This window comes from Agelaius phoeniceus, chromosome 9 (assembly GCF_051311805.1).
Source record: "Agelaius phoeniceus isolate bAgePho1 chromosome 9, bAgePho1.hap1, whole genome shotgun sequence".
Taxonomy (NCBI): Eukaryota; Metazoa; Chordata; class Aves; order Passeriformes; family Icteridae; genus Agelaius; species Agelaius phoeniceus.
This window is the reverse complement of record NC_135273.1, coordinates 9,298,034-9,312,861: the sequence shown is the minus strand read 5'-3', so window position 1 is coordinate 9,312,861 and position 14,828 is coordinate 9,298,034.

Below are 14,828 nucleotides of genomic sequence, written 5' to 3'. Positions count from 1 at the left end.
TGAGAGCAAGCACATCAACACACCTCAGACACAATCAGGATGTATATTAAATTAACTTCATCATAAAAAGACAATATACAATAGGTAGCACAGACTTGTCAGTAACATGGCCCTGAAATGTGTTTTGAGAAGATCTTGAAGGTTTAAATTTCATTCTGCTTTTCCATAAGCACATTCTGCAGAGTGCAAATGATGCAGTAAGGCATGATAGGAAGTGGGGTACATAGATCCTACAGCTTGGAGAACACTAAAGCTGAGGCCTAATGCTAAAGCAAAGGTCTAATGCTAAAACAGACATCTTATCACTGTAAAATGTTTGCCCAGCACTATAAAATTACATGGTGATTAATCAATGCTGATAAGAACATTCTGAGCACTTCTTACTGTCTCCATGCCCAACACTTCTGTGCTAGCACCTTATAGTGAATACTTCAAAGTACTCTAAGACCAATAACTGATTCATCTGGAAGATTTAATCTTCTCTTTACAAACTGAGAAAATCTGACATGTAAAGGATGTCATGAGCAGGTCATGGCAGAGGGACATATCAAATTGGCACTCATTCCAGTAGAGGGGACTGTTACTGGACTAATAGAATATTAATCAAGGAAAAATAGGTAGATAGATCTGATACTTCTGAGAATGAGTTGTGAATTGAGAAAACTTGCAAATTTTGCATTTATTTTATCTGTATTGGAAAGAGAAAATCCATATATACAGAAAATCAATACAATAAATTCCAGGCTTCTGATACACAATTTATTATGTACCTGGTGACACACAGTAACAAATCACAACTATCCATAGCTAACATAAAATAAAACTCAAAGGTTAATAACCTGGGAGGAAGCTTACATCAACATTTTTTCCCCCACACTTGAGCTAGGTGTCACTGTGCCTCAGAGGGTGGCAGTCCTTACCCTCCCCTGTGCCTGACCCTCACCCCCTCCCAGCCAGCCAGACCTGGGCTCTTGGCTTGTGTGAAGGCCAACAATGCAGTTTCAGCTTCTGTCTGGATACATGGCCTGTCTCTGAAGGAATCACAGCACTCAGGAATTTCAGAGACATAACAGATATTTCCTCAGTGTTGCTGATCCCACTGGGGATGGGTAGGCTGCACAAGAGGAACATTTCCTCTTTGCAAAGCTGCACAGGCTTTCTGCAAGAGCTGCTAAGAAACATAATCATCCTCTAAACAACCAACAGTAAGAACAGAGTCCACAGAGATTTGGAAACACTGCTGTCTTTGGGAACCACATAAAACCTTAAAACCAGACTGTTTTTGACCAAGTGTTCACACTTGTATGTTAGCCATAACTAACTAGGAAGCATTTATTTACTGTTAAAACCCAAATATGCGCCTCAGGTGAGGTTCCAGCTAACTGGAGGTCCTGTCAGAGAATGTTTATAAAGTGCTTGTCCTACTCATTGCAGAGGGGACACAATTTTGACAGAAGTGTCAGAGAAAGACATTGTCCAGCCTTACTGTCTGACCATGCCAACACACTGGGATGTTTCAGTCAGAAGACCAAAAAAAAGTGCTCTAAAGATAGTCACAAGAAGATCGCCTTTTATTTTGTGCCAGAAAATAAAAAGGAAAAAGCTGTTCTGTAGAGAAACTCTGAATTGTTTAATCATCTTCAATAATTCCAATTGCTACTGACTTATTTTCTTCTTGTATGTCAATTTGGATTTATTGGCCTCCCACAGATTTCAGGTGTTTGCATATTTTATAGTACTATGTAATGCATTCCTTACCATGATAGCTTCAGAAGGATTTTCACACAGCACTTGTTAAGCTCCAGAAAAAGCTACAGGTATGTGTTTTTCCCAATTATTTAACTAACATATATTTGTCTAAATTCCTCTTCCAAAACATGGCTGATCTTTACAATACTAGAATACCTAGATCAAACAAAAAATTTCTATGTTTTTGGCCTGACATTCATACTGAAAGGGAATACTGAAACTGAGGAGCTTGCAGGAGAGGTAGAGGATGCAACAGATGACAGTGATCCAAATCAGCAGACAGAATTAACTACACAGGATCATGTGTTACCTAAGTAAATATTAGGCAATCAGCAAAAATACATTTTTTTCCCTATGATGTATATCTGTATCAAGATTTATATCCAGGGATGACAAGTTTTGCTCTCAAGCCTCTGATTAAAAAAAAAAAAATTAAAAAATCATTTGACTTGAGAAAAGGTCAGTAAGTAATGAAAAAAAAGTAACAGAGCAAACAAAGATGTTGCAAGATGAAAGCTAACCACTCTTGGTGCTCTTTGCGCCAGCCCTGCGGCAGCACAGAGAACTGCTAATCCCTCCCTGCCACCTGAGAGGAGCCCAGAGAGGCAGATGTGAGCAGGAACAGCTGCATTAGCTGCTCTTGGACAACCTTTAGCTGGGTCTCATTGAAAGAGTGTCAAACAGCAAGACCACTCTGAGAGACTTTTTTAGAAAATAACAATCTCTGCACCAAGAGGCAACTGCTCGAGCTTCTGGCCATGCAAACTGGGGAGTTACCAAGAGGGACTTCCCCCCAACTCTGATAAAAGTCCATGTAACTGGCAGTCACTTAAATGCATTGTCTTAAGGTGACTAGGAACAACAATCACAAGGGCTCTGGATGAAAAGGTAATTTACTTCAATTTTAAGCTCTGTTAAGTCTGGACACTGAACTTCCATTAGAAAAGTTTCGATGTCTGACAAGCGTATGGAAATTCTCCTATCAAAGTCGATTCATTGAGAAAGTCCTTTTGTGAATCATTTCAATTGAATGGGAAAAATCAATTTCAGACTGAAATTCTTTACCATATTGATCTATTGTAAATCTATACCATTTGCTATGGATCCTTGAAGCCACACGGAAGTAATCTTAAAATCACAGAAAAAATACCACTAATAGATTAGACAACTAGAGGGTAGACAGCATCCCATTAAAACAGTGTTTTCAGGTTTGTAAGGTTTTGAGTAGGCTGGGTAAATCACTGAGGTGAATGCACTGCATAAAAACAAGTTGTTATTACGTGAGGGTGTAGCTGTCACAGTATAAAAGATGGTTGAGTAAGCAGATCGAATAGCAAAAAGCAGGAAGCTAACAAGAGTGCTAAGGAGATTAAAGAAACAACAACTGATATTCTACTGAAAGAGGTAAGTGACTTAAGGCAAAAATAACCTAAAGAAAAAAAAAATGTAAAAAAATTTGCTTGCTTTATCCATTTCTTGGGCAAAGGTGCTTAGCTGAAGTTAACAACTCCCTGTTGCCTCAGAGTTAAGACTTCAATGATATTGTTGATCTCTTCTGCTCTCTCGTGTGTCATAATGCGTGTTTTGATCTTTCATAGTAAGCTCATTAGAAGATGCTAGGGGATTTTTATGGTTTTATTTGTGAGGAGTATCCTCTTTAGAGTATCTAGTTCCATTTACCAGTCTTGACTAACAGCTACTGTGTGACCACTTGCTTGGTGCATTTGCACTTTTGGGGTGGAAATGAGAAAAAGAAAGGGGATGGAGATAGGAGAAATAAAAATTCTACATTCTTACATTCTATGACAACTATTTGATACATGGAAATATGTGAGATAATGAATCAATGTATACTGGTATGAATTTTTGAAAAGCATATGGAATTACTGCAAGACTGGAAGAAAGCAAATAGCACTTCAACCCAGAAGATAAAAAGAAGGATCCCAGCAACAGCATGGATGCTTTTTTTTCAAATGATGAAGTAGTACTACAGAATATTAAGTACCCTAGTGACTACACAGAGCTAAATGAAGCCATCAATTCTACTGCCTGGATATACCTCCTTAGTTTTGGGGTGGTTTTTTTCCTTTTTTTTTATTAATTTTTTTTTTTAAACAAACACAGATTGCAAAATTTGGAGATGAGAATGCAAATGAGATGAAATCCATCTGGGTGTTACAGAAGTGTTTCCTAATGTGTCTTCTTGCAGAAACTTAATTAAAAAAATGAAAACCACCAGAGTGCACCAATTTTGAATGGAATAGAAGAGAAGGAAAGAAAAGGAAAGAAAGACTCATCATTTCCAGCACTCGTCAGAATCTCCAGAGCCTTGGGTTGTCCTCCAGCTGTGTTGGGAGGCTGAAGTCAAGCACCTCCTATAGAAGCTCCAGCTCTGTGGGAATATGGGACCCTTTCCTTACATTTGGTCAACAAGATGGGTTCGGGATGTATTACTCTAATATGGAATAATTAATTATATCAGTTACACCAAAGGTTTTACAACAATATGTGGGTGTATGAAATGAAGTGTGGCACGTGACAGCACCTCAGGAGGAAGTCTTGCAATGATCTGCACTCCGCACCATGGACTGAAACATGAGTAAGATGGGGATGTCAGCAGCCAGAAGAGGACAACAGAGGGTGTTAGCACAGAAGAAGTCTCTGTTGTGGGGTGTATGCACAGCATATGGAGCAGATACTGCTTACTATATTCTAGCAGTTTTTAGTATTTACAAAGTGACTGAACAGTTTAACACTCTTCAAGTGTTCCTCTGCTGTTCAGAATCAGCTGCATAAAGCTCATATAATTAATGATCCATTTCTCACTGGTGATGATGATTTGACATTTATAGTATTTACAGCATTTATTGCATGCTCCTGCTAACAGAGACAGATTTCCATATGTGCTATAGGACATGAGCCCAGCTTAAATGCCATCATTTCCTCAAGGAAGGTTTGAAGTTGGAGGTTACCAGTTATAAACAGAGATATGGGGTATTGCAGGAATATTTTCCAGCATTTGCATTGCATACCTCTACCAGGAAGAGCCTTCTTTGGATTGCTACAGAGTGAGTCAAAATGCTGTGACTGCAGTCATAGCAAATTCATCTAAAGCTATGGGCAGACTGCCAGAGAAGCTCAAAGCACAGTTTTGGGGCAAACTATACCATGGTGGGTGTTGTGTTTGAAAGGCTGAGAAATGAGCAGGCTGTGTGCCAAAGAAGAGGAAACACTCAGGAGCTCCAAGCAGCCTCAAGTACAGAAACATCCCATGGTACAGAGATTAATCCTGGCAGTGCTGCCTCAGGCTTAAAAGGTACTCAAGGCAGCCTGAGCCAGTGCCTGAAGTACCACCCCAGGATGTACAAGACTGGGGATGAAAATGCAGTCTGCTTCTGACTAGTTAAAGTATTTCTCAAGGCTGGTATCAACTGCAGCCAATCATATTGCAAAACACCCAAACTCAGCTGGAAATTAAGTGAAGACATTGTGCTTCAGCATTTCAGAAAAAAAAAAAATGCAATTCTGTTCAGCTTAAACTGTTCTCTTGCTTTTTAAAGTTTGAAAGATCCTCACAGCAAAATAGGGTTCAGCTTTCTGAAACTGCTGAAGACCAAATAAAACTCCTTCCTAAATATGTCTGAGGTCTTCTAGAAAGTATTTTGTGGGAAACAGCCTGAACAGAAATCAGCTTCTCATCAGAGAAAATGATAGAGCTGACTGCAAAAAAGGCTGACTCAAGTTCAGTACAGCTGAAGAGCACTACTTGCCTGGTTTTGCTGTTATATGCTTACCCTTCTGTCATTTGTTATAATTACCAAACAAGCCCCCTTCCATCCCATTTCCTAACAGCAAGTACCAGCTTCCCAGCAGAAGGAATTATGCTTCCAGATCTGGCACAGGCACAAAGCAATCTGTATCAAAGGAAATTCTCACCACAAGCAGATGAGAAGCCACAGGAAAACTGTGTTAACACTATGTTAACTTACACAAAAGACTTACAGAGAGGCAGCAATTTTCAATTTCCTCCCCATGCCCTATTTCCCAGCTTGTTGTCCAAAGTCTCATGTCATTTTAGCAACTACTGGCAGGTAGGTGCACGGGGTCATCACAAGAATTTCAGAACTTTATACCGAGGGAGAAAGTGAGGTGCATGCACTGCAGTAACCTTTGAGCTGAGACACAGAGGAAACAATGCCAGAGGGTACAGAGCCCCTGACAAAATCCTCCTGGCTCCTCAGAGCAATAGTCTTACTCCAAAGCACTCCTCTAGAAAAGCCTGGAAACAGAACACAGCATCTGTGGGAAAGTAGCAGTCAAACTGGGTTTCACCAAAAAAGACAGGTACAAGTCTGAGTCAAAAATTAGACAAAGCCTTCTCCCATGCCAGCATTCTCCCATTTCCCACTGAAACTGGAGAGACATTGGTCCAAGCTGTTCTCAAATACCCGAGCCCCAGAATCCCAGGACTTGGAGGGCGAAGCAAGAAAACCACAGAAACAGAAACTCCACTTCAGGCTTCGAGCAACCTGGTCGAAAAGGGATGAAACATTCTCCTGCTGAACCTGACAGGTGAAGGCATCAGAAGACTCCCTGGCATTGCAAACACAATCAGCCTAAACAAAAGCTGGGCTAAAGTTACCTAAGGACGACTGGCTGCTGACAGCAATCTGGAGAGCTGAGCCCAGCTTCTCACTGCCATGTGGGTAGGAAGCATTCCAAGGTGCCTGAGATGCCCAAACAAGCTCAGAGGTGTCTGGCACATTAACCAAAGCATTGGCAAGGTTCACCAGAGCAAGAGCTATTGCAGCACTGACAGGCAGGAGTGGCACTGAAGGGCACAGTGAGATGTGCTGTCAGCAAGTGGCAGTACAGCCATACCTCAGACTCTATACTTTCCTCTTATTTCATTTTATATTCTGCTGGCTCTGACTTCTTTATGTGTCACCAGATATTAATTAAATAATAATTAATCAGAGCATTTTGGTTTAATTGTTTCAATGGCATCCTGAATTTGGACTCAATATATATTGCAACCCAGGGCAGCTCAGATTTTACAGGTTATCATATATTGTTTATCACACTTCAGCTGGAAGGAAAACAACTGGGTATATTTGATACAGTAAAAGAGTAATTGAGGATGAGGCAAATACCACAGTGAAGTGCAAGATTGCCTCAGTGGTAGTGGTGTTCATCTCTCTCTATTTAAACCAGAAGTAACATTCTCTATTATACAGCACAGGTAGAAATTCTCTTCCTGGACAGAAAAGCAAACACTTCTGCTGCCATCCTAATCCAAGAGAAATCCCTGTTCTTGTTACATATTTATTGCAGATCCTTTCTGTCCAAATCTGGGAAACATGCTAGTTTTAAAACACATAAGAAGTCACACTGAACACAATAGAAATTCAACAGAAGTGTCTGTACTTAAGTGCTCACCATGACACATCTGATTAGTGATTTGTCATGACTTCCTACAGTACCTTTTGACAATCATATCTGCTGTAGCTCAATTAAAAGCATCAGATCCATCTCTTTTGCAAATCTATTGCAGTGACTGCAGAGGAAATGCTTTTGAAGGGCATTGGAGCATTTACAACCCCATATATCACACACTGATTCTGAATCACACTGTACTTAATCAGGTATGCAAAGTCATGTACTCACCTTGCTCCAAACCCTTACTAAACATGACCCAGGGGTTACAGTTTAGCCACAGGAAGTACTGATTGCCTGAATTTGAATAGCACTACTTTTTTTCCTCAATGTATTCCCCTGAACTGCAATATACAACTATGGGTTTTTAGTCAAGCAATTAGCTTTTTCAAAGTCAGTAGCTTCACATGGAACAAAATTGAATTTGAAAATTCTTTATCTGTACAACCCTGAAAACCCACATGGGCTATTGAAACTACCTCACAGTCTCTCCATTTCTGAACCCATGTTTAGGTGCCAAAATACAAGTGCTTTAATCATTATATAAGCAACTTCAACAAGAGAGACTTAATTAAAATCTAAATTCTCAGTTCAAAGCAATGCTTCTCTTTATGATCTTGCATGACAGTGATCTCAAAAACCTTCTAAAATTTAGCTCCAGTGGTCTGTTTACACAGATTTCTAAAGAGATACATATGGAAATTAAAGACCATGGCAGTACCAATCCAACAGCATAATTTATTGGTCCTTTAAATCTATGTATCTAATGAAAACCAGAGAATAAAACCATGAAAGCATTGGAACACCTAATCTCACAATGTCTTGAACTTCTTATATTTAACCTGGTCTCTAGCTGGGGCAAAACTGACTCAGTGAAAGCTTGAGCTGAAGCACAGGTCAAGGGAATAGATTTCAGAAATTACAGACATTCTGCATTGTTTCTATAACAGTCTGTAAGTTGAAGATCTGCCATTTTTAAAGGCTGAACCTCTATTGGTTTATAATTATTGGTAACCAACATCAATGGCATTATCTCAGCCTAAAAGGAAAAAAAGAGTCCCTGTATTAGACAGTTTCTAAATAAGAGATGGAGCTCAAGGCTCCTCAGAATATCAGAAAAAGTGCTAAACTCCAAGGCTTATCCTTTCTGTTAAGCACAGGTGGACAGATGAGGTCCAAGACACAACACATAGAGGACTGTAACAGACATCTTAGCAAACCATTTTATTTACCACTGCAACATCAAAAGCTTGTTATCTTGAAAACAAAAATTGGAATTTAGTTGTTTCAACAAGAATTTAGCCACCTAATGAAATTACGGCACTGATAACACTTAGAAGCAATCCAAGTGGTCTTTAAACTTTCCTCATCGAAATATTACACGTCAGATATTGCTCACTTTGAACATCAGCTTTTTCCTTTTATTAGTATGAAAATCCAAAGTCTAAAGTCACTGGGAGAGATTTGCTCCATCTTCCTACTTCCAGTTTGAATGGTCAATAGTCAAAGTCTCTGTTCATAAACTTTCATGTCTGCTTATGCTGTCCACATTTTATCCTGGCAGTACAGCAAAATGTACAAGTAAATGTGTAAGTGGAACAAGAGAACTGGATTTGGAAAACTACTGAGCAAATGAATCAGCAGCTTCAGTTTTTGGATCATCTATGCATCTTATCAGATTAAACAGAAGAGATCAATGCCAAATATTTCTTTTGTATCAGAGCTCAGAAAAATTAATCTTTTGAGGACAAATTCTTATCCCAAATATACCAATGTAAATACACTCTATAACATATTAAAAAGTTTCCAGTCAAATCAGTAGAATTATGTCAGTTGTTATGCTTAGAGTCAGTAGGTCAAGATAGAAATCAGATGCTTTTTTCCCATGCAAGGTAGAGAGTACCAGTTCATACTTGTATGTATTTAACACCTACAGTTATCTCAGCATTCTGTTTGGTCTGTTTTTAAAACCATAGACACAGGCACACACACCACTCAACTTTGCATGAAGAGAGGTGAATGCAAGATTGTCAATGGTAACATGGAAGCAGCAAATTCACTCAGATTCTTCTATTTTATGCAGCAGCCACATCCTGCAACAAAAGTAGTGTGCAGCTGTTCTTGGGCACTAGGGAGTAACTGCAAATACACGTGCAGCCTCCTTAATTGTTAAAAGAGTTCAATGACACAGCTATGCCTTTCACACAAATGTTTTAACACAGTAAAAAATTATTTATAATATCCTGGCCCCAAATTTTACTATGTAAGGGCGACTATTTAGGCTGAAGGGTTAGAGTTTATTTTGTGTTTATAATTCAACAACCTATTGCATTTGAGTAGATTTCACAAGACCAATAAAAAAAAGGGCTTTTTATATGGTACCTAGAAGTGATTAAACTCCAGCTTGTGTAGTAATGACCTTTAGCTCCACTCTTTCATGGCTCAGACTGGTTGCACAACCACAGTACGAATAACTTTTAAGCAGCATTCAGGGATATCCTACATTTGTATGCTCATTGGTAGGTATCTAAAATACACCTCTGAATCCTGCATTCAGTAATGGAGCTCGAAAAAGGCTGGAAGACACACTCTTTTTAATTTCTTTTGCTCCCTTTTGGTCTCTTTCTTCATTATTCAAGAGTCAAGTGAATTGCACAAGGGGCAAATGATTACATTTGAAAGATGTGTTAATCTGAACCAGTGATACTTTAGATCAGCACAGAAAGTGGATTTAAACAAAGAAGGGAAACTATTGAGCTTTCTGTCACCTATAACAAATAGCAAAGGAAAAATCAAATTGTCACCATCTTGAAAACCCCATGCATGCAGACACTTCTGTCAAAAAGTAATAGTTTGAATAAATATTGAGCCATAACTGCTCAGACTTCAAAAATGACTAGCCTGTTAAAACTCATGGAACCCCTGCTATTCTACAGAGAAGTCATCATGGCACTTGTCATCCATTTTCTTAATAATTAAGTCTTGAGGGGGAAAATTATTATTTTCATTACTAGAATTTTTTTTCCAATCTTATGAAAAAAACACCCAGTGTTTGTGGGTCTGCCTTCAGCTCGTCATTTTCAGAACTGGGACATAGGTGATGTTTGCACAGCTGATTTAGGTTATTTTATGTCATTGGTTGTGTGCTTTGGTCACTGAGATCACAAACTACAGCATCACTCATTTGGAAACCACAAGGAGCACAGATGATGTGCAGAGACAAGCCTGCAGTACAGAACATAGCCCATTGTTTTCCAGGACTTATGAGTGTGTTTTCTCACACCTACTTTCAAAACAAGCTGACAAAAGGTTACCCACTATTAGCAGTTCAGCAGGACATCTGACCAAGAGCCTCCTGTGCCAGACTCAAGGACGACCCACTCACTGTTCCAAGTGGCTCAGATCACAGTTTTTAACATTGAATTAATCAATAGTTTTAATTCATTAGGAATAAACTGTATAGGTGAAAGGTGACAAAACACCACAACTTGGACAAATTTGCTGTTCAAATGAGGTAAAGTGCCATGTACTTTATGTACCAGAGAGAAAGGGTGGAGAAGGAAAAGCAGTTACAGCTTTATACACACAGATGGCTCAGGTAATTGGCTTTGTTTCCTTGTCAAGTGACTCTGCTACGCTTCCTCGCCTTCCTCCCCACCCCCACTGGTTTATAAAACACATCTAGGAGCCAAAAACACAGATGGTGTCAGTCACTCCAGATCTTTTGAGATGATGATGCAATATCCACTTAGGCTGAACGGGGACCTGCCCAACTACTAATTATTAGTATCTGTTGCATACCTTGTAAAAACCTTGAATCAACTGCATTGTTTCCCACATGCAAGATGCACCACAGACACAAGCCAAGAGACTTCAACATTGGTGTCACCTCCTTGCACCAAGTATGGAAAACCCCCCTATGAATTTTCTTTCATCCTCCTTAAACTGACATTTTCTAAAACCTAAGAGGAAGTTTGAACCACAAGGTCTAGGATGCTGTGTTGGCACAGGTACTTTCACTTCTATTCATACCCACTGATACAGCCAGGTTCCCTTACACCAATTAAGAATACCTAAGGTCTTAAGTGAGAAGTGTTAGTATTAGTTTATTCTTCAGACAAACCAGACCCAGATCAACAAAAGCCTTATTATCTTGACCAGTCACAGAATCACAGAATATTCTGAGTTAGAAGGGATCCACGAGGATCATCGAGTCCAACTCCTTACCCTGAACAGAACCATTCCCAAGGATCACCCCCTGTGCCTAGGAGCATTGTCCAAATACTCTTTGAGCTCTGTGAGGACTGGTGCTGTGACCACTTCCCTGGGGAGCCTGTTCCAGTGCCCAAACACCACCTGGGTGAAGAATCTTTTTCTAATATCTAAACTAAACCTCTCCTGACACAGCTTCCATTCCCTTGGGTCCTGTCACTGGTCACCAAACAGAAGAACTGCCTGCCTGTCCTCTCCCAGTCACGAGGAAGCTGTTCCCCTGTCTCCTCCAGGCTGAACAAACCAAGAGCCCTCGGCAGCTCCTCATATGGCTTCCCCTCAAGGCCCTTCACCATCTTTGTTACCCTCCTTTGGATGCTCTCTAATAAGTGAGTGCTGAAAGGACTTTGCTATTTAGCTCTATCTCTTGGATCATGCGCAGAAAATGTCTTCCACAGATCATACCCACAGCCTTTGGAAGCAAAGCTAGGAAGCTCCAGCTGCTAGCCCAGCTTTCATACCTCACCTCACAACAAGCTGTCTTTCTCACACAGCATTAAGCACAGGTGCTTATTCCCATTTCAGATATAGAGGAAGGCAAAAAAACCCAAACCAAAACCACAGTTGTTTAAATCAACATGAAAAATCTCTCACAAAACAGGCTTGGTCTACTTGGCAGTTGAGCAAGTGCACTAACCTTTGCACAGTGTCAAAAGGGAAGGTGCACAATGGTGAGATTTCCAGCACCCTGTACATCCCAAAGGGGCTGGGAGCCCTGACCCTAAAGGAGTGCCTACTTCACAGACCCCTGGAGCTGCAAGGGAAACCCGTGCCTCAAAGGCTGGACATGTTAAGGACAGGAGTCTACACAAAGTATCTGGTGAAAAATACTGGAATATGTTTGCTTGCTCAAAGTGCAATCTAAGAGGCTCCTTTTCTCAGTGAAGCAAGACTTATTCAGTGCCTCTGCACACCTGGAGTAAATGAGAGCTCTATGAAAAACCCAGGGCTGCAGCTTTCACAGGGCTGGGTTTAGTTTTCACAATGCACTGCTCTCTTCTAACGCTCTTGTGCAAGACTTGTATGTTTAACATTTTTAACCAGCCAAAATTGCTCGCTCTTTATATTTGATCAGGAATAATTTTTTTTTTTTACCTTTGGACCTGTTGCAAGGCAGGTTCAAAGGTTACCTGGGTGCAGTGTCGCCTGTTTATTAAAGCCACACTCTGATGATTCGGGGCTTAGTCCTGCCACGGGAGCTGGGGAAGCACCACTGGAGCTGGGGAAGAACCAACCCTAGAACACCCCTTGGGAGTTGTAAAGCAGCAAAGGAAGCAAACTGTACCAGCCCCTCCACCCTCCTCCAGCACTGAAGGAAGGTAAGAAAATCCCTCCTAGTCAGAGCCTGTGTTTCCCAAGTATTGGGCTTCCTGTTCCTGCAGAGAAATACTGCAAGTGGGATAATAACCCCAATTTGTTGCAATACCTGGATCCAATGCACCCTTCTTATCACCCTGTGTGCTGTTAAAGGCAACAGCTGGATGTTATTAAAGAAGCAAGTCTGGGCTCAGGGGGGGCACACAGGGAAATCACAGCTTGAATGAGAGCAGCCACCTGAACACTCCCTGTTGCTATAGGCTAGCTGCAAGTAGAAACCTGTCTACAGTCCAGGTTGAAGCCATTTTCTTATCAATTTGTTAGTTATGCCTGTTTAAAGATAAAGTGTACAAAGTAGCAGTGCCAGGCTCCCACTCACACTAATGTTTAAACCAGGTTCCAAAAATATAAGAATATTTGTTTTCACAGCATCACAAGCAGTAAAAGGCTGCAATATGCTAGGTCATTTACATGCACAAGCTTATTGGCAACATTTTATACAACAGAATCTAGCTTAATCCCTAACTAGGAAGATAGAAGATGTGGCTATAATGCCTTTTGTAATGGTTTAAAACCCATATCATAGGGTAGGGCACACCAGACTGTTGCCATTGCCTTGGTACTAGGCAATGCCAATGGCAACTGCTTGTTCTAGCTATAGAGATGGAGCCTTCTCCAAGCTCTTGCTTGTGTACAAAGAGGGTGGTGGAGACAAAGATCAACCTGAAATCAAGCTGCAAGCAAGAGAACTGGAAAAAATTATGCTGCTCTTGCAAGTCCTAAGCCCATCTCCTATCCCTACCTCGTTTCCTGAGGAACTCACTTGTGTTCTGAGAAGATAATTTATGTTCCAGTGCAGTTATTCTGCTTTACAAAGCTGGACATGGCCCTTGAAAAGCAGAACAGAGCAATAAAGAATTATTGTGTTTACAGCATTACGAAAACAAACTGGAATTTAAAATCATTCAAATGAAGTGAGCTTACACCTCCCACAGACTCACAAATTTAAATCTAAGTTTTGAAGGGACAACAGAGTAAATGCTAACTAAGTGGAGTTTATGCTTTCCTTTCACTTATTTACATTGTCTGCTATTTCCTATATATAGAAAGGTTATTTCAGCATCTTTGGATAACAAAAGCTCATGTTGTGCTATGACCTTAAGGTTTGTTACAAAAGCTCACCTGATTCATCCTCTTTGCAAAACTTTTTTGACAGTGACAACAGAAAGGAAACAACATGAACTGCCCATATGCATAAGCTACCTACTGCTCATCTTAAGTCACTAATGGGTATGATGGGTGTAGGTGTAAATTTTATATACATGCACAAAGAGAAGCAAAGGTTGAGATTCATAACTCTGCTTTGATTTTGACAGAAAATTACTTGCAAAAAAAGATCTGTGCCTTTCAAAAATCTGGAGTTTATTCAAATCATTTATGAAAAATTAAAAGCCTCAATATTTGCATGTCACTTGTTATGTGTAACTGGGGAAGAGTGTCACCTGTATTCTAATTTATGAGCATTGAACAGACATGATCATTAAGGAGAAGCTTTCCTATGTGCATCCTTTAATCCAATTTGTGTTGGAGCTGTGACACCCAGTGAGCCCAGGCAATAGAGTGTAGCTTTACAGAGCTCTGGGTCACATCCTGGGCTCCTGGCAGGCCAGGCAGGACCGTGCTGTGGGCATGCTCTCCCACCCTGCAGCAAAGTGAATGCACCTGAGATACACAGACTGCTATCCAACAGCTGACCAGTGACAGGGCAACTTCTTCTCTTGCTCCTGGAAAAATAACAGCCCGAGGCCAGATATCTGAAGGGGGAAAATGCTAAGAGAGGCACACAGAATGGGTGCTAATGGGCCTGGCTGGGCTGGGAGCCTGGCCTTGTCTCCTCTCTATAAGCCTCACAAATGCCCCCTGACAGGCACTATTAAAGCTGAAGCTCATAGCTTCTCTGAAATGCCACAGGAAGAAGTCTGGGAAGGAAAAGCCAAAGGCAAAGAAGTTTCATGAAGAAAAAGCTATTTCTTTTTTATGCACAGCTTGCAGGA